Consider the following 23,171-nt stretch of genomic DNA (forward strand, 5'->3'; position numbering starts at 1 on the left):
CACGTAACAGTTTCTCTATCCCTTGTTTAACTAAATCACGCATTTTATAAGGCAATCTTCTTCGCGGCTGAGCAACTGGTTTCACCGAACTATTTATCGGAATTTTAAGCTGAAAATCTTTCAATTTCCCTATACCCTCGAAAAGTTTATTATCTAGCTTAACGTCACATTTAATGTTCTCAATCTGATTGATTTGTAAGTGTACTCCGACATCTAAAATACTTAACTCTTTTGCCGTTTGAATACCTAAGAGAGGTTGTCCTTCACCTCGGAATACTTTAAAAATTGCCCGTGCGATTTTATTACCGATCTTTATCTCACAATCAAATTCACCGAAAATCTCTAATCCGTCTTTTTTTCCGTATGGAAATGCAGTCTTATTAACTTTACGCAATACACATTTTATTCCTTTTAACTTTAATGACTCCCATGTATTTTCGTCTATAATATTACATCGAGATCCCAAATCAACTAAAAGATTGATTTCTATTCCCCCTACACTCGCAGATATTATTTCTCCATGTCCTAATACACATATCTTATCTCTAAAGCTCATTCTACAATAGCCGTAAAGTATGCATTAAGACGTAAGCAGTAAGCTATTGACTAATGGGATTTTTACAATCCAAGAATGATCGGCTGTAGTTGGTCAATTTTTACTGCTTACGTCTTAAAACATACTTTTACGGCTATTGTAGAATGGGCTTTAAGACAAACGCATATTCGTTGTCGTCTCTGTCAGCGGCGTCGCCATCTAGCTGCTTCACCGTAGTTGACTTTCTTCCCTCCTTGTTGGCGCTGGTGTTCGTCTTGGCTTCCTTCTTGTCTCGCTTGTCCAAACCGTCGCCATGTTTGTCTGCTCGATCTCGATATGTTCTGCACATCGCTGCGAAGTGACCCTTTTTACAGCACTTCGTACACTCCTTGTTTCTAGCCGGACACTTCTCGTCTGATTGTGCATGTCCTCGATAACCACATCTGTAGCACTTCATACCATTGGAACCGAAACTGTCTAATTTTTCTCGTACGTTCTCCCTCTTTGTCGTAATCCGTGCCACTACGTTATTTCCTATAGCCTTTGTCTGAGCCGATGCCGTCTCGAATGCCTGTGCAATTTCCATCGCCTTTTTTAACTCGATGTCACTCTTTTCTAATATACGCTTCCTCACTTCCATTGAACGACCTTTCTCAATAATTTGATCGCCTGTGTCCATAGAAGCGAATTTGCAATACTTTGCTTGCTGACGCAAACGTGTTACAAATTGACCGACCGTTTCGTCTTCTTTCTGCGCCATATTTCTAAAAAGGTGTCGTTCGTACGTCGTGTTCAATTTCGGCCTGAAGTAGTCCATTAGCACTTTCTTCGTCTTGTCGTACGGATCCTCATTTCCTATTACTACGTCGCAGTCTGGAATAGCGTAGAATATGTCTTGTAGATCCATCCCGCCGTAATGTAAGAGCATGGCTTTCTTCCTTTGCGTCTCGGTTATATTTTTACTTAGCAGAAAAAACTCGAAGCCTCTGAGCCATCTCTCCCATCTCGGATATATGCCGTGTTGGTCCTCGTTCGGATTAAACGCTGCGATACTTGACTCGCCTGCCATGACGTCGTCTTTATTAGTTTTTCCTCGTCGCCAATGTTATACTTGGGATGACCGGTGTAACTCATTAACAACACTATACGTAATTGAATACTCGTTCTTTATTCGCACGTTTACTGCTCGCTGTCTTGTGTGTTAATGCCACCTTCGTTACTGTAGTAACGCCATCTCACGCTTACTAGCTCACATACATTTTTGGGCTTATACATATGTAACACTACATTAGCTTTATTTCTGGGGTTCGATTCTTGAATTCATTCACAAGAGAAATGTATGCGAAAATGTTGCTCTTACAGAAACGTTGCAAGTTAGGGTCAAAGTACATAACATGGTGTAGCGATATACGACAATCGTAGTCCTCGACCTGACAAATCAGGATACGCCAAAGCTTGTACGTCTACGACTACGACTGTCATATGTGCTTTAGCCCTTAATTGGTTAAAAGCTATGCGATAGCCGTCAATCGACTTGCAACTTTTCTGTAAGAACATTTGCGCATACATTTCTCTTACAAATGAATTCAAGAATCGAGCTCCTGATTCCTTATGGCTTCTGCACAGCAAGACGCGGAAACGCTTGCCGCGCGGTAAGAAGCGACGCGGTAGCCAATAAACATTTGGTTCTTACGGAAAAACAACACGTTGATTGGCTACCGCGTTGCTTCTTGCCGCGCGGCATGCGTTTCCGCGTCTTGTGTGCAGAAGCTATTAGTCTTTGGCTGCGGTCCACTTGGAGCTTTATTCTTTTCTTTCTTTCTTCATTGAAAGGAAATCGAAGAGGATTGCTTCAAAGCATTTAGCCAAAATATCAAATGAATCTTATTCCATTTAGGATATTTTTAATCAGTAAGCTTATCTGTAGTGCCCTAAACAGCCCGATTTTGCATTTTTTTGCTGTTAAAAATTTATAATAAATAAAATATGAGTTAAAGTGTGCACTTAATGCATAAAGTGCACTGCCACTATAGTACAATCTTAAGATGTCATTAACCAATCACAAAGCCGTATTAGCATCTTAAGACATTACTTAAGACGGTCTTAAAATAAGAACCGACTATGAATACCGGCCTATGTGCCCTTGACGCAATATTACAATAGCGCCGATAAAGGTCCTTGCACAGTGTCAGGCAACAGGCAATAGAAACAGGGAATAGAAATCAGAAATCATGTATAAATGTAGAATAAACAGTGACACACGGGCAATAGACACAGAGTTTCCATCACGTTGAAATTACTGTGCCTATATTGCCTGCTGCCAACCACTCATAGCATTCAAATTTTTTAGGTTATAATTAACACATTTTTGGTTATTTCCTGTTCCTATTGCCTGTTGCCTGTTGCCTGACAAAGGCTGCGTTCAGCAGACGCAACTGTTGAGTGTCGTCTTTTCAACACGCTACGCTAATTTGTTGGGTCTAAAAGTAAGAGCCAATCACGTTCGATTGCTATTGAGCGGTTAGTTCTGCTGAACGCGCCCATTGTGCAAGGGTTTTAACGCGCGCGCTCCCTAAACGGGCCTTAAGATAGCCACACACACTTTCCGTAGAACGTAACAGTAGGATTTCGACCAATCGCGTTACTGTTACTGTTACGAAAAATTGTGTGTCTGGGGCCTTAAGCCCGAACTACATCTATCGTAATGTTCACCGTAGGCGATTGTAAAGAGCCACCGCACAAGACTCTCGTATGGTGGCTCTAAAGCGTTGTCTACAATGACAGCAGAAGTGTACAGTAAGACGTAAGCAGTAAGTTATTGACTAATGGAATTTTTACAATTCAAGAATAATCGACTGTGATTGGTCAATAGCTTACTGCTTACGTCTTACTGCATACTCCTGCTGCCATTGTAGATGACGCTTAAGGCCCGGACACATAGAAAAATTTAAGCAGTAAAACTCAAGCAGTAAGCAAATCAGCCAATCACAGTCAAGAACTTAAGGCACGGCCCTAAGCGGTAGCGAATCCATACCGTTGATTTCTTCCCCAGTAAAACAGGAACGTGGAATCCACGTTTCTTTCATGTGGACCAGCGACGTAGAATTCACGTAGACAATCGAGTGGATCATCCGCTTAAAAACGTTAGTCGGATCCACGTGGATGAGATCATCGATTCGACGTGGAATTTACGTGAAAGTTTCACGTCCCTTACAGAAAAAAGTACTAAAAATACACAGTAATAAATTACTGGATTACTGGTGCTTATTATTGTTAGTATTGAATTACTCACTCAAAAAAAAACCTCTTAATACTAGAGGACACTGATTTCCGATATTTACCCGGCATAAAAAAAAAATTATTTTTATTGAAATTTTATTACTAATTTATAACTAAATTTGAATTTGTTTCTTAAGATGCAGTCTATGATTATAAATATTTTCTCGTATTTGAAAAACTCAGAAAAACACACTTACCTTGGTGGGATTCGAACTCGGGACCTCTGGATCGTGAGCTAACTGCCTTACGTGGTAGACTACTTCTTAATTAGATGTAAGTGTTATATATAGTCTACATATGTCGTAACCAGCGCAAATATATAATTTTTCAAAAATCATCTTAAGAAACAAATTTAGTTTAAAAAAGTAATAAAATTTTTAATTGGATATATGATATTATTTCTTAATGTCGGGTGAATATCCGAAACCAGTGCCGGCTCATTATGAAATTTTGTGTTCGTAAATATATTTATGAAAAAAGTATATTTATAAAGTTAAAACATTCTTATCAAATCCTTACAAGGGCCTCATTAGATAAATATCCTTTAACCTTTAACCATATAGTTGCAAAACATATAGTTGATGGATCAGCTTAATTAATTATAAATTATTCATTAAAACGTTCCATTTAGCTATATTAATTGCGATTGACAACATCAATGTCTCCTGAGATTGATAAATTATATGTCAGTAAAACAGTGGAAATATCTACGCAAAATCTACATTGATATTACGCGGATAAGATACTTTGATTTTATCGATGGAAAAGAAACGTTGAATCCACGCGGATAAGGTACTTCGATTTTGGCGATGGAAGAGAAACGTTGAATCTACGCGGATAAGGTACTTCGATTTTGGCGATGGAGAAGAAACGTTGAATCTACGCGGATAAGGTACTTCGATTTTAGCGATAGAAAAGAAACGTTGAATCCACGCGGATAAGGTACTTTGATTTTGACGATGGAAAAAAAACGTTGAATCTACGTGGATAAGGTACTTCGATTTTAGCGATAGAAAAGAAACGTTGAATCCACGCGAATAAGGTTCTTCGATTTTGACGATAAAAAAGAAACGTTGAATCTACGTGGATAACTCGCGGATGAATCTCCATCCACGTATTACGTAGATTCGACGCAGATGCGACGTACTTGTTTTACTGGGGTTACTGCTTAAGTTTAACTGCTTAAGTTTTTCTATGTGCCAAGGCCCTTAAAGCAGGGCACACACATTTTTCGTAAAACGTAACAATAAGGTTTCGATCAATCGCGTTGCTCAATTCTTACTTCTACGGTTACAGACGGCCGAATCGAGCAACGCGATTGGTCGAAAACTTATTGTTACGTTCTACAAAAAATAAGTGTGCCCTGCTTAACGCTCGTCGTAAGTAAAAGATAAAATAACCAGAGTTAGGTTATTACGTCACATGCTGGGTTGCGTTCCAAAATTCACTCTGGGTAACTAAAATCTATAGTTTACGTCACGTACACTATAGCATTTTAGTTAACTAGAGTGAGTTTTGGAACATGACCCTGGAATTGTCTAATTAGGGCTCGGTCCATTTGACGCTACAAACGCTTCGAAGCGTTCTTCTTCTCCTTCTTTCTTTATTGAAAAAAAAAGAAAAGAAATGCTTCAAAGCATTTGTAGCGTCAAGTGGACCGCAGTCTGGAACCTAGAATAAGTAGAGCTTGTGACGTCATAGTCATAACTCAACTCGAGTTGGCTTGAAACCCGACCCAGTCGAAAATGCTATAAAGCCACCGGTACACGGAGCATGTTTTCCGGCTGGATTGCTTGCACAAATATCTCGTATCTGAGGTAGAGCGCCGCACGCTTTGTTTACGATTGTCAGGCTAAAATCTAAAAAACTTTTAAAAACCCGAAGATAGGACATCAATAAATAATCTCTAGATATCGTGACAAAATCACTTGCAAAACTCTGTCTCAATCGGAAGGGCGGTTAATTCAGAAGTACAGCCCTCTGAACTAGTGTAGCCCGTTCAACAATAGAAACCGGACCTTATGTGTGCAATGTTGCTTGTGCGCAATAATGTCGTGTGTGCATTCGTCTCCTAATTTTTTATTTGTGCGCAGTAGAGCTTGTAGGCAATCGATCTGTGGGCAATAATATTATGTGTGCAATGTTGCTTGTGTGCAATAGTATCTTGTGTGCAAACGTCCATTTTTCTCTTAATTTTTTAATTGTGCGCAATAAAGCTTGTAGGCAATCGATGTGTAGGCAATAATATTGTTGCGTGCGCGCTGCCCGGTATACTCCCCTGACTCCGAGCTGAAGCGTGCAACGGGCCGACTTTCGTCAAGATGCGAATCGCCCTTAATAACGCCTGTTTAGAAATGTTGATTGCCCGATGTTCAATTAAATATTGATTTTCGACCAGATGTTGTTTATACCTGATGTGCAGATTTAGCTGGGATACCGTCACGTTCGGACGTGTCATCCCGAGCCCCCTGTATTATCGAGCCATTTATTAAAGAAGTTCCTTTCGGAAATAACAACGAGTCTTTCTTTATTTCTGTGAGAGTGACGGAGTGCGCGCCGCGAGTGCTTGTGAAAGAGTGAGAGACCCGGCGAGCGCAACAATATTATGTGTGCAATGCGGCTTGTGTGCAATAGTATCTTGTGTGCAAACGTCCATTCTTCTCTTAATTTTTTAATTGTGCGCAATAATGCTTGTAGACAATCGATTTGTAGGTAATAATATTATGTGTGTAATGCGGCTTGTGTGCAATAGTATCTTATGTGTGCAAACGTCTATTCGTCTCTTAATTTTTTAATTGTGCGCAATAGTGCTTGTAGGCAATCGATCTGTAGGCAATAATATTATGTGTGCAATTCGGCTTGTGTGCAATAGTATCTTGTGTGCAAACGTCCATTTGTCTCTTAATTTTTTAATTGTGCGCAATAGTGCTTGTAGGCAATCAACTTGTAGGCAATAATCTTTGTGCGCAAACGAATTGTCGGCAAATGAGATGTTGGCAAACGACACTGTAGGCAATCGATTTGTAGGCAATTAAGACCCTCCCATATTACATATAAAAGATATAACAGTTTTATCTTTTAAAACTAATAGTTTAAGATGTATTTTATTTATATTTCAAGCCAAGATGTGCTGAAATAAAATATAAAATATTTCGTAAACTATTTTTTTGTGATAACTCTCTACTTTAACCTTCCGTCTGTATACGTGGGTCTACGGCGTTTGAGCCAAAACAATATCTATTTGTAACCGTAAAACTTGCAAGCCTATCAGAAAATATTAAATAAACGATATTTATCAAAACTATAAAATCGTCAACTACAATGTAGACAGACGTTTTGTAAATTTTTTCAAATTTTTAAAAATACTTTAAAGTAAAGAAAAATAATCTCAAATGTGACAGACTTACATATACACTCTAGGATACAAGAAATGTATACAGATAGAGAATTAATACTTTTATATGCAAAATAATTAGAAGCATCATATATTATGTAAATAAAATTATACAATTCTTAATCAAGAGACACGGTAGTGTCTCGCGCCAAGTACACGCGGAGCGAGACCGACCGTGACTCTTTTACGCGACGCGACGGGTTGCGAGTAGTCGAGATGTTGAGATCTCGATAACGAGTGAACGGATCAAGTTCTAAGTAGGCTTGATCGATAGCTTGGGGTCCAATTAGGGGGGGGGTTTCTCTCATAATATTCCGCTACGTGCCCTACGAGCGGAGATATTGCGACGCAAAGTCCAAATGTGAAAATTTATTTTTAAGATACTACTTCTAACGCCGACGTCTGATATGATGACGTCATAATCAGAAACGTTACTTTCACTTTTTCGACGCTGGCGGCGCAGGTATCGCCAGTTTCGATATCGCGCGCGTATTTCGAAATTAGGTCGATAGACTTATCGGTCAGGAGGAAGATTTCTATTTAGGTAAATTAGGTATATATATAAATAATATATATTGAGTCAACGGAAAAAAAGATTCTCTACGCTTGGCAGAAAGTGCCGCTAGGGAATTTTTAAGTCGATTTTTATGAATCAAGCTTGAATTCGATTTCTAGGAATCCCAGGTGGCCGATGACGAGGTCCAGATAGTGCGCTTCATAGTTTTCGGTGTCCAGGTGTAATAATACGTTGAATTCGATGTCTACGTGTCCCAGGTTGCCGATGACGAGGTCCACATAGTGCGCTCCGTAGTTTTCGGTGTCTACGTGTATCAATACCTTGAATTCGATGTCCACGTGTCCCAGGTTGCCGATGACGAGGTCCACATAGTGCGCTCCGTAGTTTTCGGTGTCTACGTGTATTAATACTTTGAATTCGATGTCCACGTGTCCCAGGTTGCCGATGACGGGATCCAGATAGTGCGCTTCATAGTTTTCGGTGACCAGGTGTAATCGTACGTTGAATTCGATGTTTAGGTGTCCCAGGTTGCCGATGACGAGGTCCACATAGTGCGCTTCGTAGTTTTCGGTGTCCAGGTGTAATAATACGTTGAATGCGATGTCTAGGTGTTCTAGGTTGCCGATGATGATGTCTAGATAGTGAGTTCCGTAGTTTTCGGTGTCTACGTGTATTAATACCTTAATTGATGTCTAGGTGTCCCAGGTTGCTGATGACGAGGTCCAGATATTGCGCTCCGTAGTTTTCGGTGTCTAGGTGTAATAATACCTCGAATATCGATGTTCACGTGTCCCAGGTTGCCGATGACGAGATCCAGATAGTGCGCTTCATAGTTTTCGGTGTCCAGGTGTAATCGTACGTTGAATTCGATGTCTAGGTGTCCCAGGTTGCTGATGACAAGGTCCAGATAGCGCGCTCTGTAGTTTTTGGTGTCTAGGTGTAATAATACCTCGAATTTGATGTTTACGTGTTCCGGGTTGCCGATGACGAGGTCCACATAGTGCGCTTCATAGTTTTTGGTGTCTAGGTGTATTAATAACTTTAAATCTGAATGGGTGCGTTCAGCCGATACTCTGCTAGCCTAGCAATCGTGAGCAGTCGCTCGTTTTCGCTCGTTTCCTCTCCTTTTAATCCATTAGGTCAAAAGAGAGGAAACGAGCGAAAACGAGCGACTGCTCACGATTGCTAGGCTAGCGGAATATCGGCTAAACGCACCCAATGTAGGACACGTAGATATCGAATTCGAGGTATTAATACATGTAGACACCGAAAACTACGAAGCGCATTATGTGGACCTCGTCATCGGCAACCTGGGACACCTAGACATTGAATTCAAGCTTGATTCATAACAATCGACTTAAAATTTCCCTAGCGGCAAAATTAAAATTATGTCATGACATAATAAAAATCGCTAAATTAAAATTATGTCTAGACATAATAAAAATTGGATGAATTAAAATTATGTCTGACGTAAAAATAATTATCAAAAATCCTGAAGATATCGGTACATATACAGTTGCAAACAACATTCAGTAAGACACGCAAATAAAAATAAATAAAGAATTTTACAGTTAACGACTTATTAACATTAATCATGCTTTATTGCGATTATGTTTTATGTTGAAATTGAAAAATATATACAACGTGTATATATAACTACATATATACAACTAAAAAGGTTACAGATTTAAAAAAAACTAAGCAAAATATTAAATTGTTGTTTTCTTTAAAAATAATAGTCCGTAACATTTTTAGCTTCATACCTTGTATTATATACTGTTTATAAGATTATAAGATATATTGTTTATAAGATTAAGATGCGTAACACTACAAAAAGGCATGATATCCGTACAAAATTACCTTTTTAAAAAAAAGGTAAAAAAGAGCGCCAAGTACACGCATAGTAGTGTATATGTATTATGTTGTTACCCTGTTATGTTGTTACCTCGAAAAAAACAAAGTGGTAGTATTATACCTCCAAATAGCTTTATCCTGTACATACTGTTTATAAAATGCGTAATATACTACAAAAAGGCGTGATATCCGCACAAAATTACCTTTTTAAAAAAAAGGTAAAAAAAAGGCGCCAAGTACACGTATAGTAGTGTATATGTTGTTACCTAAAAAAAAAAGAAAGTGTAGTATTATACCTCGAAAAAACCTAAGTAACAAATGGTAGATCTTTATATCTCGAAAAATCTCGAAAAAATCTAAGCAGTAGTATCTTTATTTTCGAAAAATTATAACCCAAGTGATACACGTCACAAAATTATGTTACCTTATCAAAAAGAAGAGTCGCGCTTCAAGTGATCTATTACCATTACAAAAAAAGAAATGATATCTCTTTAAATTAGAGCGCCAATTACAGAGAGAACATGTATATTGCCTCAAAAAATAATTGTTGCACTACTTTGAAAAATCTTTACATTGTGTCAATTAGAAAAGAATGTATGATAACAATTTTATAAGATTAAAAAATTTTATTTAAATTTAACAAGGGAATACAAGATATTTAAATGCAAAGTTTACATGTGTATTTTTTAATGGTCACAAAGAATTACAGAGGTAACAGTACAAAATACAAATATTTTATTAAAATATTTAATTCAACGAGGGAATACAATTTGTATTTAAATATAAATTTTATATACGTATTTTTTAATAGAATAAAAGATTTAATCACAAAGAATTACAGAGGTAACAGTACAAAATAAAAATATTTAATTAAAATACATAAATTTTTCTTGTAAAAAAACTTGGCGTTGTTAGACCTCAAAATTTTAAATAAATCTTCTCTCAAAACCTCAAAATTTTAAATAAATAAGGACAACAATAAATAAAAATAATTCAGAGAAGAATGCGATGGGAGTAATATTAAATAATTATCAGCGTGGATGTGGGAGTGAATGATATGGGTGTGCGTGACGACGCGGACGGCGGATAATGCGGCTTATAATTAAGTATAGAATAAGTTTATTTATTTATTTAAAATTTTGAGGTATTGGGGACTACCATAGATCTAAGCTCTGACCATATGTGACGCTTCTTTCCAATTTGATTGTATATCAAAAAATGGTCGTATTTCTCGTAGTATTTATATTTATACAATTCTATTTGAAAAATGATAAGGACCTTTATGTAAGTTTAAAAAATTAATTTTTTTTTAAATTTATTTTACCATTATTTATCTCTGTCAAAATCTTACACTTTTTGTACATAACATTTTTCTAAAAAACATATGTATTTAAAAAAATATACAAATGCTCTGTTAAACTTCATACAATTATTAAAATGAACACATTGATAGATTATACATTTGGATGGAGTACAAGCTAGAACTCCTAGAAACTCTAATTTTAACAATGGTAACGTACCATATGAATTACTCATACGGAGTAACACTATAATTACAGATTTGGGCAAATATAACCCGAGTAAGACCAATGTCGCTGATCCTGTCTCTATTCCACTAAATGAAGTGTTTAACACATCTAATTATTTTGTTTGTAAGTTTTATTAGCGAAATGTTTATACGCGTATCTTCTTTGTATTCTGCAAATATTAAAAAAACATTTTATAATATTATATTAATAAAAATACTTAAAAATAATTTCAATTATTATAAATTTAAAAATCTTACAGTATTGGAAGTATACGTTAAAACAAATTTCGCTAACGTTCATAATAGTAAGTTAAAAAAAAATAATTGGCTGTGGATCAATCACAGATGATACCTACAAAATAGAAATACATATTATATAAACTTTAACAAAGATGAATATCTTAAATTAAATATCACAAAAGGTGATAAAGTAAAAGTAACAGGAACTATACAAAATAAAGGTAAAGCTTCTTATATGTTCAGATTGTTATAAAAATATTATTATATGTATATTAGTATTACATATAATTTTAAATGTAATTTTAATTTATTGATCAAACGTTGATTTGGTTAAAATGTAATTTATATTTTTTTTTGAAGATGAACCATATTATCTTGTTTGTAATAATATCACAAACATTACCAAATTAAATGGAAAAATGTTGTTACCATTCTTATTAAAAGGAGTTGAAACACCTAAGAAGCGAAAACTTAATAAATCTTAAAAACAAATAAGGTAATCATAAATTTTAGTATAATTTAAATTGTAATTTTACAGAATTACTTACTCAAAATTGAAATTGCAAAGTAACAAACAAACTGACAAATGTTAAATAATTAATATATTAAATAATTAATAATAATTAATAATTAAAAAACAGCAAATATAATCATCCATTTGATATATATTAATAATAACTTATATTTTATTATTAATATAAATGTATAAACATAAATATTTATATATTTTGCAGTTGCTTTCCAAGAAAAATTGTAAGAATGACTCTGGCAGGAAGGATTGATTTGCACATTTCTTTGGGCTTAACAAACCCAAACTTGATTTTATTAATTTTAGTATTCTTTGCACTGCTACTGAACATACATACAAAATATAAAAATTACAAGGAAGAATCTGTTGTTGTTTCTCAGTGTTCTTATTTTAATGAAGATATCTAAAGATCTTTCTATTTAAAGAATAAAGGATTTACGGAATTTATAAAAATACACTTTTGATTGTCGTATAATTGTCAAACAATTGTCTTACACTATAATTAAGTTATAAGATTTAAATGAGTTACCGTTTATTAAGCCTAATTATTGAAAACTATATTCAATAATAAAAATTTTTACTGGATATTATATATATATTTATGTGTGTGTGTGTGTATATTAATATTATTTTATTAAATATTATATTATATTATAAATTATTATATATTAATTTTATATATAATTCTAAATTTAATTTTAATTCATTGATTAAATGTTGATTCGCTTAACTCTTAAGTATAAAAATATTAAGGTAATATTATTAAAAAAATTATTTTTTTATATATTAAATAGTGTCTGATAAAGATTTATTATAAACAAAAAAATTTTTTTATTATTTTATAAACAATAATTTAATTTTAATTATTTATTATTTATCAAATTTGGCATTACAACACAATTTAATAACTATTTTTTTACTTGCCATAATGCTCAAAAATGCATATAAACATATAGAATACATATAATTCTTGAAAAAAAAAATAGATAAAAGTGTAAAAGTATCTCGAAAATTTTTTAGCAATTATCTCATTTTCTTTCGAAAGCGTTTTAAAAAAATACGCAAGCATTTTATAAAGTCCAAAGCGCGATAGATTTCTTCGCGTAACTGCCTGAGCAAGTCATGCGATTTTTCGCGATGTTGATCGTCAAGAAACGCCGAGACGTAATTCTGCGAAACAAGAAACCACCATACCCAACGTGATGATTAACACCCGCACCGTGGGTTTGGCGTTTCGATCCAGGCGTTCCGAATGGAAACGTTCTTAATGGTAATTATTATAGGTCGTAGTGCGCGCACATGGGGGCAGGAAGTTTGTACTTTAACTCCGCTTCTCTGCCCGCGTGCTAATTGCCATTTGACGAATTGGCAGACGCGATGCCATTTGTGTTGATCAAGCGCGAACGCGCAATTTAATCGTTGTTCTTAAATTGTAAATAATTCGTCGTTCTTAAATCAGTTTCGGTCAAGCGAAGCGGGTGAAAACCATCGAGTAGAAATACAAATACCAATATATCAAATTTTTAGACAACAGATTTCATCTGCAGCAATAATTATTTACACTACCTTTAAATTATTATATATATTTGAGATACTAATTTTAGTAAAGATCCTTATATCTATTATATTTGAGATTAGCTTTGTTATTTATTAAATTTGGCATTACAACACAATAATTATTTTTTTTATTAACAAAGTGATATTGATGCTAACCAATTTTTAAATAGTAATATCTTAAAAATGTATAATTATTAAATAATTTATTACCTATTACTGAAATAAAATAAAATTTATTTAAAAACTTAAAGTTTATAAAAAAGTACTTTTGCATGATATAATGAAATTTAAAATAATGAAATTTAAAGATTTCTAGCAAACCTACATCATAAAATCTCTGAAAATTATTCTTTCTAGCTCATTATATCTCTTTTTTTTTTATTGAAGTGTAAGAGAAATATTTAGATAACCAATTTGTGTTCAGCAGCCAAAATTATATGGAAATGATTATTTGTGTGTACTTGTTTAGCAAAATGTTATTTTACCATGTAATTAAATATATATTTTTTTATATACGTGATTTTTAACATATCTATTTTCTCTTTGATTACCAAGATAAACTTTCAATGACTCCCAAGAACGTACTCGTGAAAAAGCAACATAAAGTTGTCCGTGATTAAAAACATCTTTACGAAGATCAACTCCTACTTTGTCAAACGTCTGTCCTTGAGATTTGTTAATTGTCATAGCAAAAGCTAATTTTATTGGAAATTGTCTTTTTTTAAAGGTAAAAGGATATACGTTTTCACAATACAGTGTTATACGATTTAAGAAAACAATATCATCTGCTTTGTCACCTGTTAAAATCTTGCATTTTAATAAATTATTTTCAAGCTCAAGAACTATTAATCTAGTACCATTACAAAGGCCTTCATTAATGCTAAGATTTCTAATTAACATAACAATACAATTTGGTCTTAAACGCAACTCGTGAGGAGAAAGACATGCTGGAGAAAGGCTATTTAAATATTCTGATAATAAAGACTCAACAATATCATCATTATCATTACAATTTACAGCACTATCAACACTTGTATAAATTCGCTCGCCACTTACATCTAATAATTCAACAACTTGTTTATTAATTTTGTCAACATCGACATTTCTTGCAGAGAGTACCGCTCTTTTAGCTATTTTATCAAATTCTTTTTTACGAATTACATCGCCATATATGTCTGCTACAATATCTGAATCAATTGGTGCTACACAACATTCAGGAACTTCCATATTATCTTCAGAATCATTTAATATCCCATTACCCATATCCAATAGAAATTTTGCAATTTAATTTCTTCTTGAAAAACTCGCATATTTTGCGTTAAAGAAAAATTTAAAAAATATTTCCAGGTATAGCTAAACTTAATAGAAAGATTCACTATTTCACTTTGAGTACTTCGTATCTTGATCGGAAGAAGTTGTCTAAAATCACCACCTAATACGATAATTTTTCCACCAAAAGGTAAATTGTTATTCATAATATCACGCAACGTTCGATCTACTATTTCTAAAGCGTATCGAGATGCCATAGGCGCTTCATCCCAAATAAAAATATCTATTTTTTTAATATTTAGCTTCTTTTGATTGAATTTTAATAACGGATGACGAATCATTAAGTAACGGAACTGGCAAGCCAAATGTTTTATGAACTGTTTTCCTTCAGGAAGTAATGTTGCTGCAATACCTGTAAAAGCCATAGTACATACACGTTTACTTCTAATTTTGGCTAAATAATAAATAGTTGTATATACGAACGTTTTACCCGTTCCACCAGGACCATCAATATAAAAGCAATTTCTAGTATTATTATTATCATCTAATCTGTTTAACACGGTATCAACTATTTTTTTTGCTCATTATTTAATTGACTATACTGTCTCGTACCAATTTCTGTAATTTGATCAAGTGTCATATAATCTTCCTCTTCAACATTGTCTATCAATTGTTCCATTTGTGGAAAGTCAGCAAGACTTTTATCTTCAGCGCGAAGCATAGCGTTAATTTTAATATATGTTTTTCTTTGTCTTTCCCAAAGTTCTTCTGGATATAATGGTTGACAATGTAGTAAAATTCGTACAAATAATCTACGAAGTTGTCGTGGCATCATCCATTTAACAGCTTCATCCATAGCTCGTATCCATTCATCATCATCTTCAATCAAATCTAAAGCTAAACATGTAGCTGTAAATGTTTGATAATTTTGCCCATTAATAGTCCTTAGATCTTCAAAACTTATAGCTTCTTTGACAGTGAGTAACAATAATCGTAAATAAAATAATTCTATTTGGGTTGGACTAATGGAATACATTCGTCCTATACAATTAAAATGACTACTACGTTTAACCCAACGTGAAACATTTTGACCATTAACTTTTTCTTTTTTAAATGTATAATGACATGGAATTTCTGTATATAAATAATTTTTTGCTTCATTATTACGCAAATTTAGTGCAAAATAGTCTATTAACATAGTAACTTGATTTAAAGCAGAAAAAATTGCATCTTCATTGCATTCATTTTCAATAGTTATGTTTTGTTCATTAGGTAATAAGTGAACAGGCAAACGTATTACAGCATGACTTTTATCTTGTAATTTTTTTTCAAGAATACGCCAGCTCGCTTTTACTGGTCCTACATAACGAGCTTCGATATAATTGTGTATCTCATTATGATCTAAAACTATATTTTCTGTCACTGGTTCAATTGTTATAGCAGCAGCGTCATGACCTTTATAAATATACTTATAAAGATATTTAACTGATTTAATACTTGAAACTATCTCAACATTTAAATGACAATTAAATAAAATTGATAATTTAGGATAATATGGAACAACATGACGATTAACAACTATATATCCACCAGGACGTTCAAAAGTATTACCAACATCTCGTCTACGATAATAAGGATAAGCATCTTCATCCATCCTAGTTTCTTCGAGAAATAATTTGGGATAATGTTTTGAACATTTACCATTAACCAAACACCAGTTACCACATGGTTCATGAATCATATGTCTCATAATTATATCATGCAATACACGGTTCTTATTTGGATAAGGAATTTCAGCAGAAATCAAGAGACACGGTAGTGTCTCGCGCCAAGTACACGCGGAGCGAGACCAACCGTGACTCTTTTACGCGACGCGACGGGTTGCGAGTACCCGAGATGTTAAGATCTCGATAACGAGTGAACGAATCAAGTTCTAAGTAAGCTTGATCGATAGCTTGGGGTCCAATTAGGGGGGGGGGGTTTCTCATAATATTCCGCTACGTGCCCTACGAGCGGAGATATTGCGACGCAAAGTCCAAATGCGAAAATTTATTTTTAAGATACGTCGTCGTCTACGTCGACCGCTCTTTATAACATACATGTAACAAACAGAGAACGTCACTTTCACTTTTTCGACACTGGCGGCGCAGGTATCGCCAGTTTCGATATCGCGCGCGTATTTCGAAATTAGGTCGATAGACTTATCGGTCAGGAGGAAGATTTCTATTTAGGTAAATTAGGTATATATATAATAAATATTGAGTCAACGGAAAAGAAGGTTCTCTACGCTTGGCAGAAAGTGCCGCTAGGGAATTTTTAAGTCGATTTTTATGAATCAAGCTTGAATTTGATGTCTGTGTATCCCAGGTTGCCGATGACGAGGTCCAGATAGTGCGCTTTATAGTTTTCGGTGTCCAGGTGTAATAATACGTTGAATTCGATGTCTACGTGTCCCAGGTTGCCGATGACGAGGTCCACATAGTGCGCTCCGTAGTTTTCGGTGTCTACGTGTATTAATATCTTGAATTCGATGTTCACGTGTCCCAGGTTGCCGATGACGGGATCCAGATAATGCGCTTCATAGTTTTCGGTGTCCAGGTGTAATCGTACATTGAATGCGATGTCTAGGTGTCCCAGGTTGCCGATGACAAGGTCCACATAGTGCGCTCCGTAGTTTTCGGTGTCTACGTGTATTAATACCTTGAATTCGATGTCCACGTATCCCAGGTTGCCGATGACGGGATCCAGATAGTGCGCTTCATAATTTTCGGTGTCCAGGTGTAATCGTACGTTGAATTCGATGTCTAGGTGTCCCAGGTTGCCGATGACGAGGTCCACATAGTGCGCTTCGTAGTTTTCGGTGTCCAGGTGTAATAATACGTTGAATGCGATGTCTATAAGTGTTCCAAGTTGCCGATGACAATGTCTAGATAGTGAGCCCCGTAGTTTTTGGTGTCTACGTGTATTAATACCTTGAATTCGATGTTTAGGTGTCCCAGGTTGCCGATGACGAGGTCCACATAATGCGCTCCGTAGTTTTCGGTGTCTACGTATATTATTACCTTGAAATTTATGTCTAGGTGTCCCAGGTTGTTGATGACGAGGTCCAGATAGCGCGCTCCGTAGTTTTCGGTGTCTAGGTGTAATAATACCTCGAATTCAATGTCTACGTGTTCCAGGTTGCCGATGACGAGGTCCACATAGTGCGCTTCATAGTTTTTGGTGTCTAGGTGTATTAATAACTTTAAATTTGAATGGGTGCGTTCAGCCGATACTCCGCTAGCCAAGCAATCGTGAGCAGTCGGTCGTTTTCGCTCGTTTTTTCTCCTTTTAATCCATTAGGTCAAAAGAGAGGAAACGAGCGAAAACGAGCGACTGCTCACGATTGCTAGGCTAGCGGAGTATCGGCTAAACGCACCCAATGTAGGACACGTAGATATCGAATTCAAGGTATTAATACATGTAGACACCGAAAACTACGAAGCGCACTGTGTGGACCTCGTCATCGGCAACTTGAAACACGTGGCCATCGAATGAAAGGTATTAATACACCTGGACACCAAAAACTATAAAGCGCACTATGTGGACCTCGTCATCGGCAACCTGGGACACCTAAACATTGAATTCAAGCTTGATTCATAAGAATCGACTTAAAATTTCCCTAGCGGCAAAATTAGAATTATATCATGACATAATAAAAATCGCTAATTTAAAATTATGTCTAGACATAATAAAAATTGGACGAAAATTATGTCTAGACATAATAAAAATTGGATGAATTAAAATTATGTCTGACGTAAAAATAATTATCAAAAATATCGATACCTGAAGATATCGGTACATATACAGTTGCGAACAACATTCAGTAAGACAAGCAAATAAAAATAAATAAAGAATTTTACAGTTAACGACTTATTAACATTAATTATGCTTTATTGCGATTATGTTTTATGTTGAAATTGAAAAATATATACAAGGTGTACAACTAAAAGGGTTACAGTTTATTATTTTAAAAAAATGAAGCAAAATATTAAATTGTTGTTTTCTTTAGAAATAATAGTCCGTAACACTTTTAGCTTCATACCTTGTATTATATACTGTTTGTAAGATTATAAGATATATTGTTTATAAGATTAAGATGCGTAACGCTACAAAAAGACGTGATATCCGTACAAAATTACCTTTTTAAAAAAAAGGTAAAAAAGAGCGCCAAGTACACGCATAGTAGTGTATATGTATTATGTTGTTACCCTGTTATGTTGTTACCTCGAAAAAAACAAATTGGTAGTATTATACCTTAAATAGCTTTATCCTGTACATACTGTTTATTAAATGCGTAATATACTACAAAAAGGCGTGATATCCGCACAAAATTACCTTTTTTAAAAAAAGGTAAAAAAAGGCGCCAAGTACACGTATAGTAGTGTATATGTTGTTACTTAAAAAAAAAAGAAAGTGGTAGTATTATACCTCGAAAAAACCTAAGTAACAAGTGGTAGATCTTTATATCTCGAAAAATCTCGAAAAAATCTAAGCAGTAGTATCTTTATTTCCGAAAAATTATAACCCAAGTGATACACGTCACAAAATTATGTTACCTTATCAAAAAGAAGAGTCGCGCTCAAGTGATCTATTACAATTACAAAAAAAAATGATATTTTTTTAAATTAGAGCGTTAATTACAGAGAGAACATGTATATTGCCTCAAAAAATAATTGTTGCACTACTTTGGAAAATCTTTACATTGTGTCAATTAGAAAAGAATGTATGATAACAATTTTATAAGATTAAAAAATTTTATTTAAATTTAACAAGGGAATACAAGATATTTAAATACAAAATTTACATGTGTATTTTTTAATGGTCACAAAGAATTACAGAGGTAACAGTACAAAATACAAATATTTTATTAAAATTTTTAATCCAACGAGGGAATACAATTTGTATTTAAATATAAAGTTTATATATGTATTTTTCAATAGATTAAAAAATTTAATCACAAAGAATTACAAAGGTAACAGTACAAAATAAAAATATTTTATTAAAATACATAAATTTTTTTTGTAAAAAAACTTGGCGCTGTTAGACCTCGAAATTTTAAATAAATAAATAAATTTATTCTATACTTAATTATAAGCCGCATTATCCGCCGTCCACGTCGTCACGCACACCCATATCATTCACTCCCACATCCACGCTGATAATCACTTAATATTACTCCCATCGCATTCTTCTTTAAATTATTTTTATTTATTGTTGTCCTTATTTATTTAAAATTTCGAGGTCTAACAGCGCCAAGTTTTTTACAAGAAAAATTTATGTATTTTAATAAAATATTTTTATTTTGTACTGTTACCTTTGTAATTCTTTGTGATTAAATCTTTTATTCTATTGAAAAATACATATATAAACTTTATATTTAAATACAAATTGTATTTTCTCGTTGGATTAAATATTTTAATAAAATATTTGTATTTTGTACTGTTACCTCTGTAATTTTTTGTGACCATTAAAAAATGCACATGTAAACTTTGTATTTAAATATCTTGTATTCCCTTGTTAAATTTAAATAAAATTTTTTAATTTTATAAAATTGTTATCATACATTCTTTTTTAATTGACACAATGTAAAAATTTTTCAAAGTAGTGCAACAATTATTTTTTGAGGCAATATACATGTTCTCTCTGTAATTGGCGCTCTAATTTAAAGAGATATCATTTCTTTTTTGTAATTGTAATAGATCACTTGAGCGCGACTCTTCTTTTTGATAAGGTAACATAATTTTGTGACGTGTATCACTTGGGTTATAATTTTTCGGAAATAAAGATACTACTGCTTAGATTTTTTCGAGATTTTTCGAGATATAAAGATCTACCACTTGTTACTTAGGTTTTTTCGAGGTATAATACTATATATTTATCTACAACTTGAGGAGTTGTTATTTTATAAGGGGGAAATGGTGAATCGGATCGACATCGATCAAACGTCAATGGCGTCTACAGCTTTCCCAGATCGAAATAGCAAATCAGATCGACGTCGATCAAACGTCGACAGCATTTACAACTTTGATCGATTATATATAGATTTAAATTGAAATATAAAATGTTAAAATATTAAACGGGTCTTAATTCCTATCTACCATAAATAAACGAACATGAGGATTTTACCTGCTTTCTTGATTACAAATAAACTAATTCATATTTTTCGATTCGTATAAAATTAGGAAAATTATGTACATACATATTCCGGGTTGGACAAAATATAGCATGATGAGTTGATACAAAATAACGTATTTTGTCCATCTTGTATATATGTATATGAAAAAGTATACATATATGCTATAATCTATATTATTATAATATTTTTTTTATTATATAATTATTATAATAATTATCATATAATAAAATTTTTATAATTATATAACGTGTATGAATTCGTACGGGACCGCGTCAGCCTCGATCGACCAATGCGATTACATCGCTCGCGACGCACGGGAGGGCTCCAGTTGCCTACAAAACGATTGCCTACAGGTTCGATTGCACACACTTATTGCACACAATCCCGATAGCACACATTTCAATTTGCCTACAGAGCAATTGCCTACAGGCATTATAGCGCACATATCTCTTTGTCTACACGATCATATTGCACACAGCGCGTTGCACACACGGCCGTATTGCACACACGACCGTGTTGCACACACGGCCGAGTTGCACACACGGCCGTATTGCACATACGGCCGTATTGCACACACGGTCGTATTGCACACACGGCCGTATTGGAATATTGCTTTAGCTTTATGTATTTTAGAAAACGATAGAAATGATGACGACGTTTATACTGAAGTTTGAATATCGATGATATAACTTAATTCGGCGTAAATAGGGCCGTGTAAACGTAATCAATGCTGTAGCATTGATACACGCGCTTCCAAAGGTTAGCGCTAGGTTGAAAATTCAATTGCCTGTGTTATTCCCTGTTCCTGTTGCCTGTACTTTTGTATTGCATTCAGCTTAAGGCTTCGGGATACTCACCGCAGCCATATTGGAATCGTGACGTCAGACGCGAGAAATAACACGCTAAGAATTTTGCGTGCCATTTCTACATAAAAAGATATTTGGATTTAAAAATACACTCCAGGTCGCTTTAGCACACTTCTAAAATAGTCCGAAACTAATCTTTTCTGTTATAAGTTAATAATTAAAGGCCGGTTGTTCCGATTTGTTGGTAAACTACCTAATATTATAGTTAAATCATATGTCTATCTTTGTCTAATGTAAAGGATAATCAAAGACATACATATGATTTAACTATTAAGTAGCTTACCAATAAGTTGGAACAATCGGCCCTAAGGGTGGTTAAATAACTATATGGGACTTGGTGCAAAGTGTCATGATGCGATCAAGTGATTGTGCATCTGCAAGCTAGGTTTCATATTACAGTCATATTTTTCAGCTGTTGATTGATTGTCAACAAAAAAGGTTAGTTTTCGGACTATTTTAACAGTGTGTTAAAACGATCTAAATTGTTTTTTTTTTTAATCAAATATCTTCGTTAAAAAATTGCACGCAAAAATTCTTTATGTATTATTTCTCGCCTCTGACGTCACGATTTTCAATATGGCTGATTAATTATCAAAAGCCTTAAAACTGTTTTATTTTTATGTAGATATAGTTGTTGAAAAATCACATAATTAGTACTCTTTATGAATTAAGCTAATATGAAAAAAGTCCGAAGTGCTTCTTATCTGATTTTGATGAGCTTTCAATATGTCGTTTTCTTAGATGAAAATAAGGGATACGTATTCTTTTGGTACATATCCAATCGTATGTTTAAAAGTTTAAAAAACTTCTTTCAAAAAGATCAAATTTTCTTTTTCGGGGTAAAAATATCTCTAAAACTATTTAAGAGATAAAAAAAGATTTTTTAAACAAAAGTTGAATGATTTTAAGCATATTTTGAAACAGTGACAAAAATTTGCTAATTAAAATATTTATTATTTTAAAAATTTTAAAGGAATAAAAGAATTTAAAAATATTTTTGTCACTGTTTTTTTCTCTCTCTCTCTCTCTCTCTCTCTATCTATCTCCATCTATCCCTCTTCATTCCATTCAACTTTTGTTTAAAAAACTTTCTCTATATCTTTGATAGCTACGGAGATATTCGCCCCGAAAAAAAATCTGATTCTTTCAAAAGGGTGTTTTACTCCCTGCGTTTACATCATATAGCATTGGATATGCATAGACTGATCCCTTCAAAAGACGTATTCCTGACTCGATTTCAAGATAATATTCCCTTTTTAAAGCTTTTTAAAGCTAATTTTTGAGTTATAAGAAGAATAGCCTTGTAACGATGCACCCCCGAACATGCATCGTTCCGGCGCAAACACCTCGCCGAAGCCACCCCGCCGACTACCCGCGGGGTGAAGACCGGGCACGGTGTGCCCATATTTTTAATTGTTTGAACAT

The 23,171-nt window shown here is 34.1% G+C and overlaps 1 pseudogene; it reads left to right on the forward strand.

Moving 5' to 3' along the window:
• LOC143894194 (uncharacterized) overlaps positions 1-12,104 on the forward strand; it is a 28,639-nt pseudogene extending 16,535 nt beyond the window's left edge.
• The last annotated feature ends 11,067 nt before the right edge of the window (positions 12,105-23,171 follow it).

This window comes from Temnothorax americanus, unplaced genomic scaffold, assembly GCF_048541705.1.
Source record: "Temnothorax americanus isolate GAGA-0224 unplaced genomic scaffold, ASM4854170v1 Scaffold130, whole genome shotgun sequence".
NCBI classification, from domain to species: domain Eukaryota; kingdom Metazoa; phylum Arthropoda; class Insecta; order Hymenoptera; family Formicidae; genus Temnothorax; species Temnothorax americanus.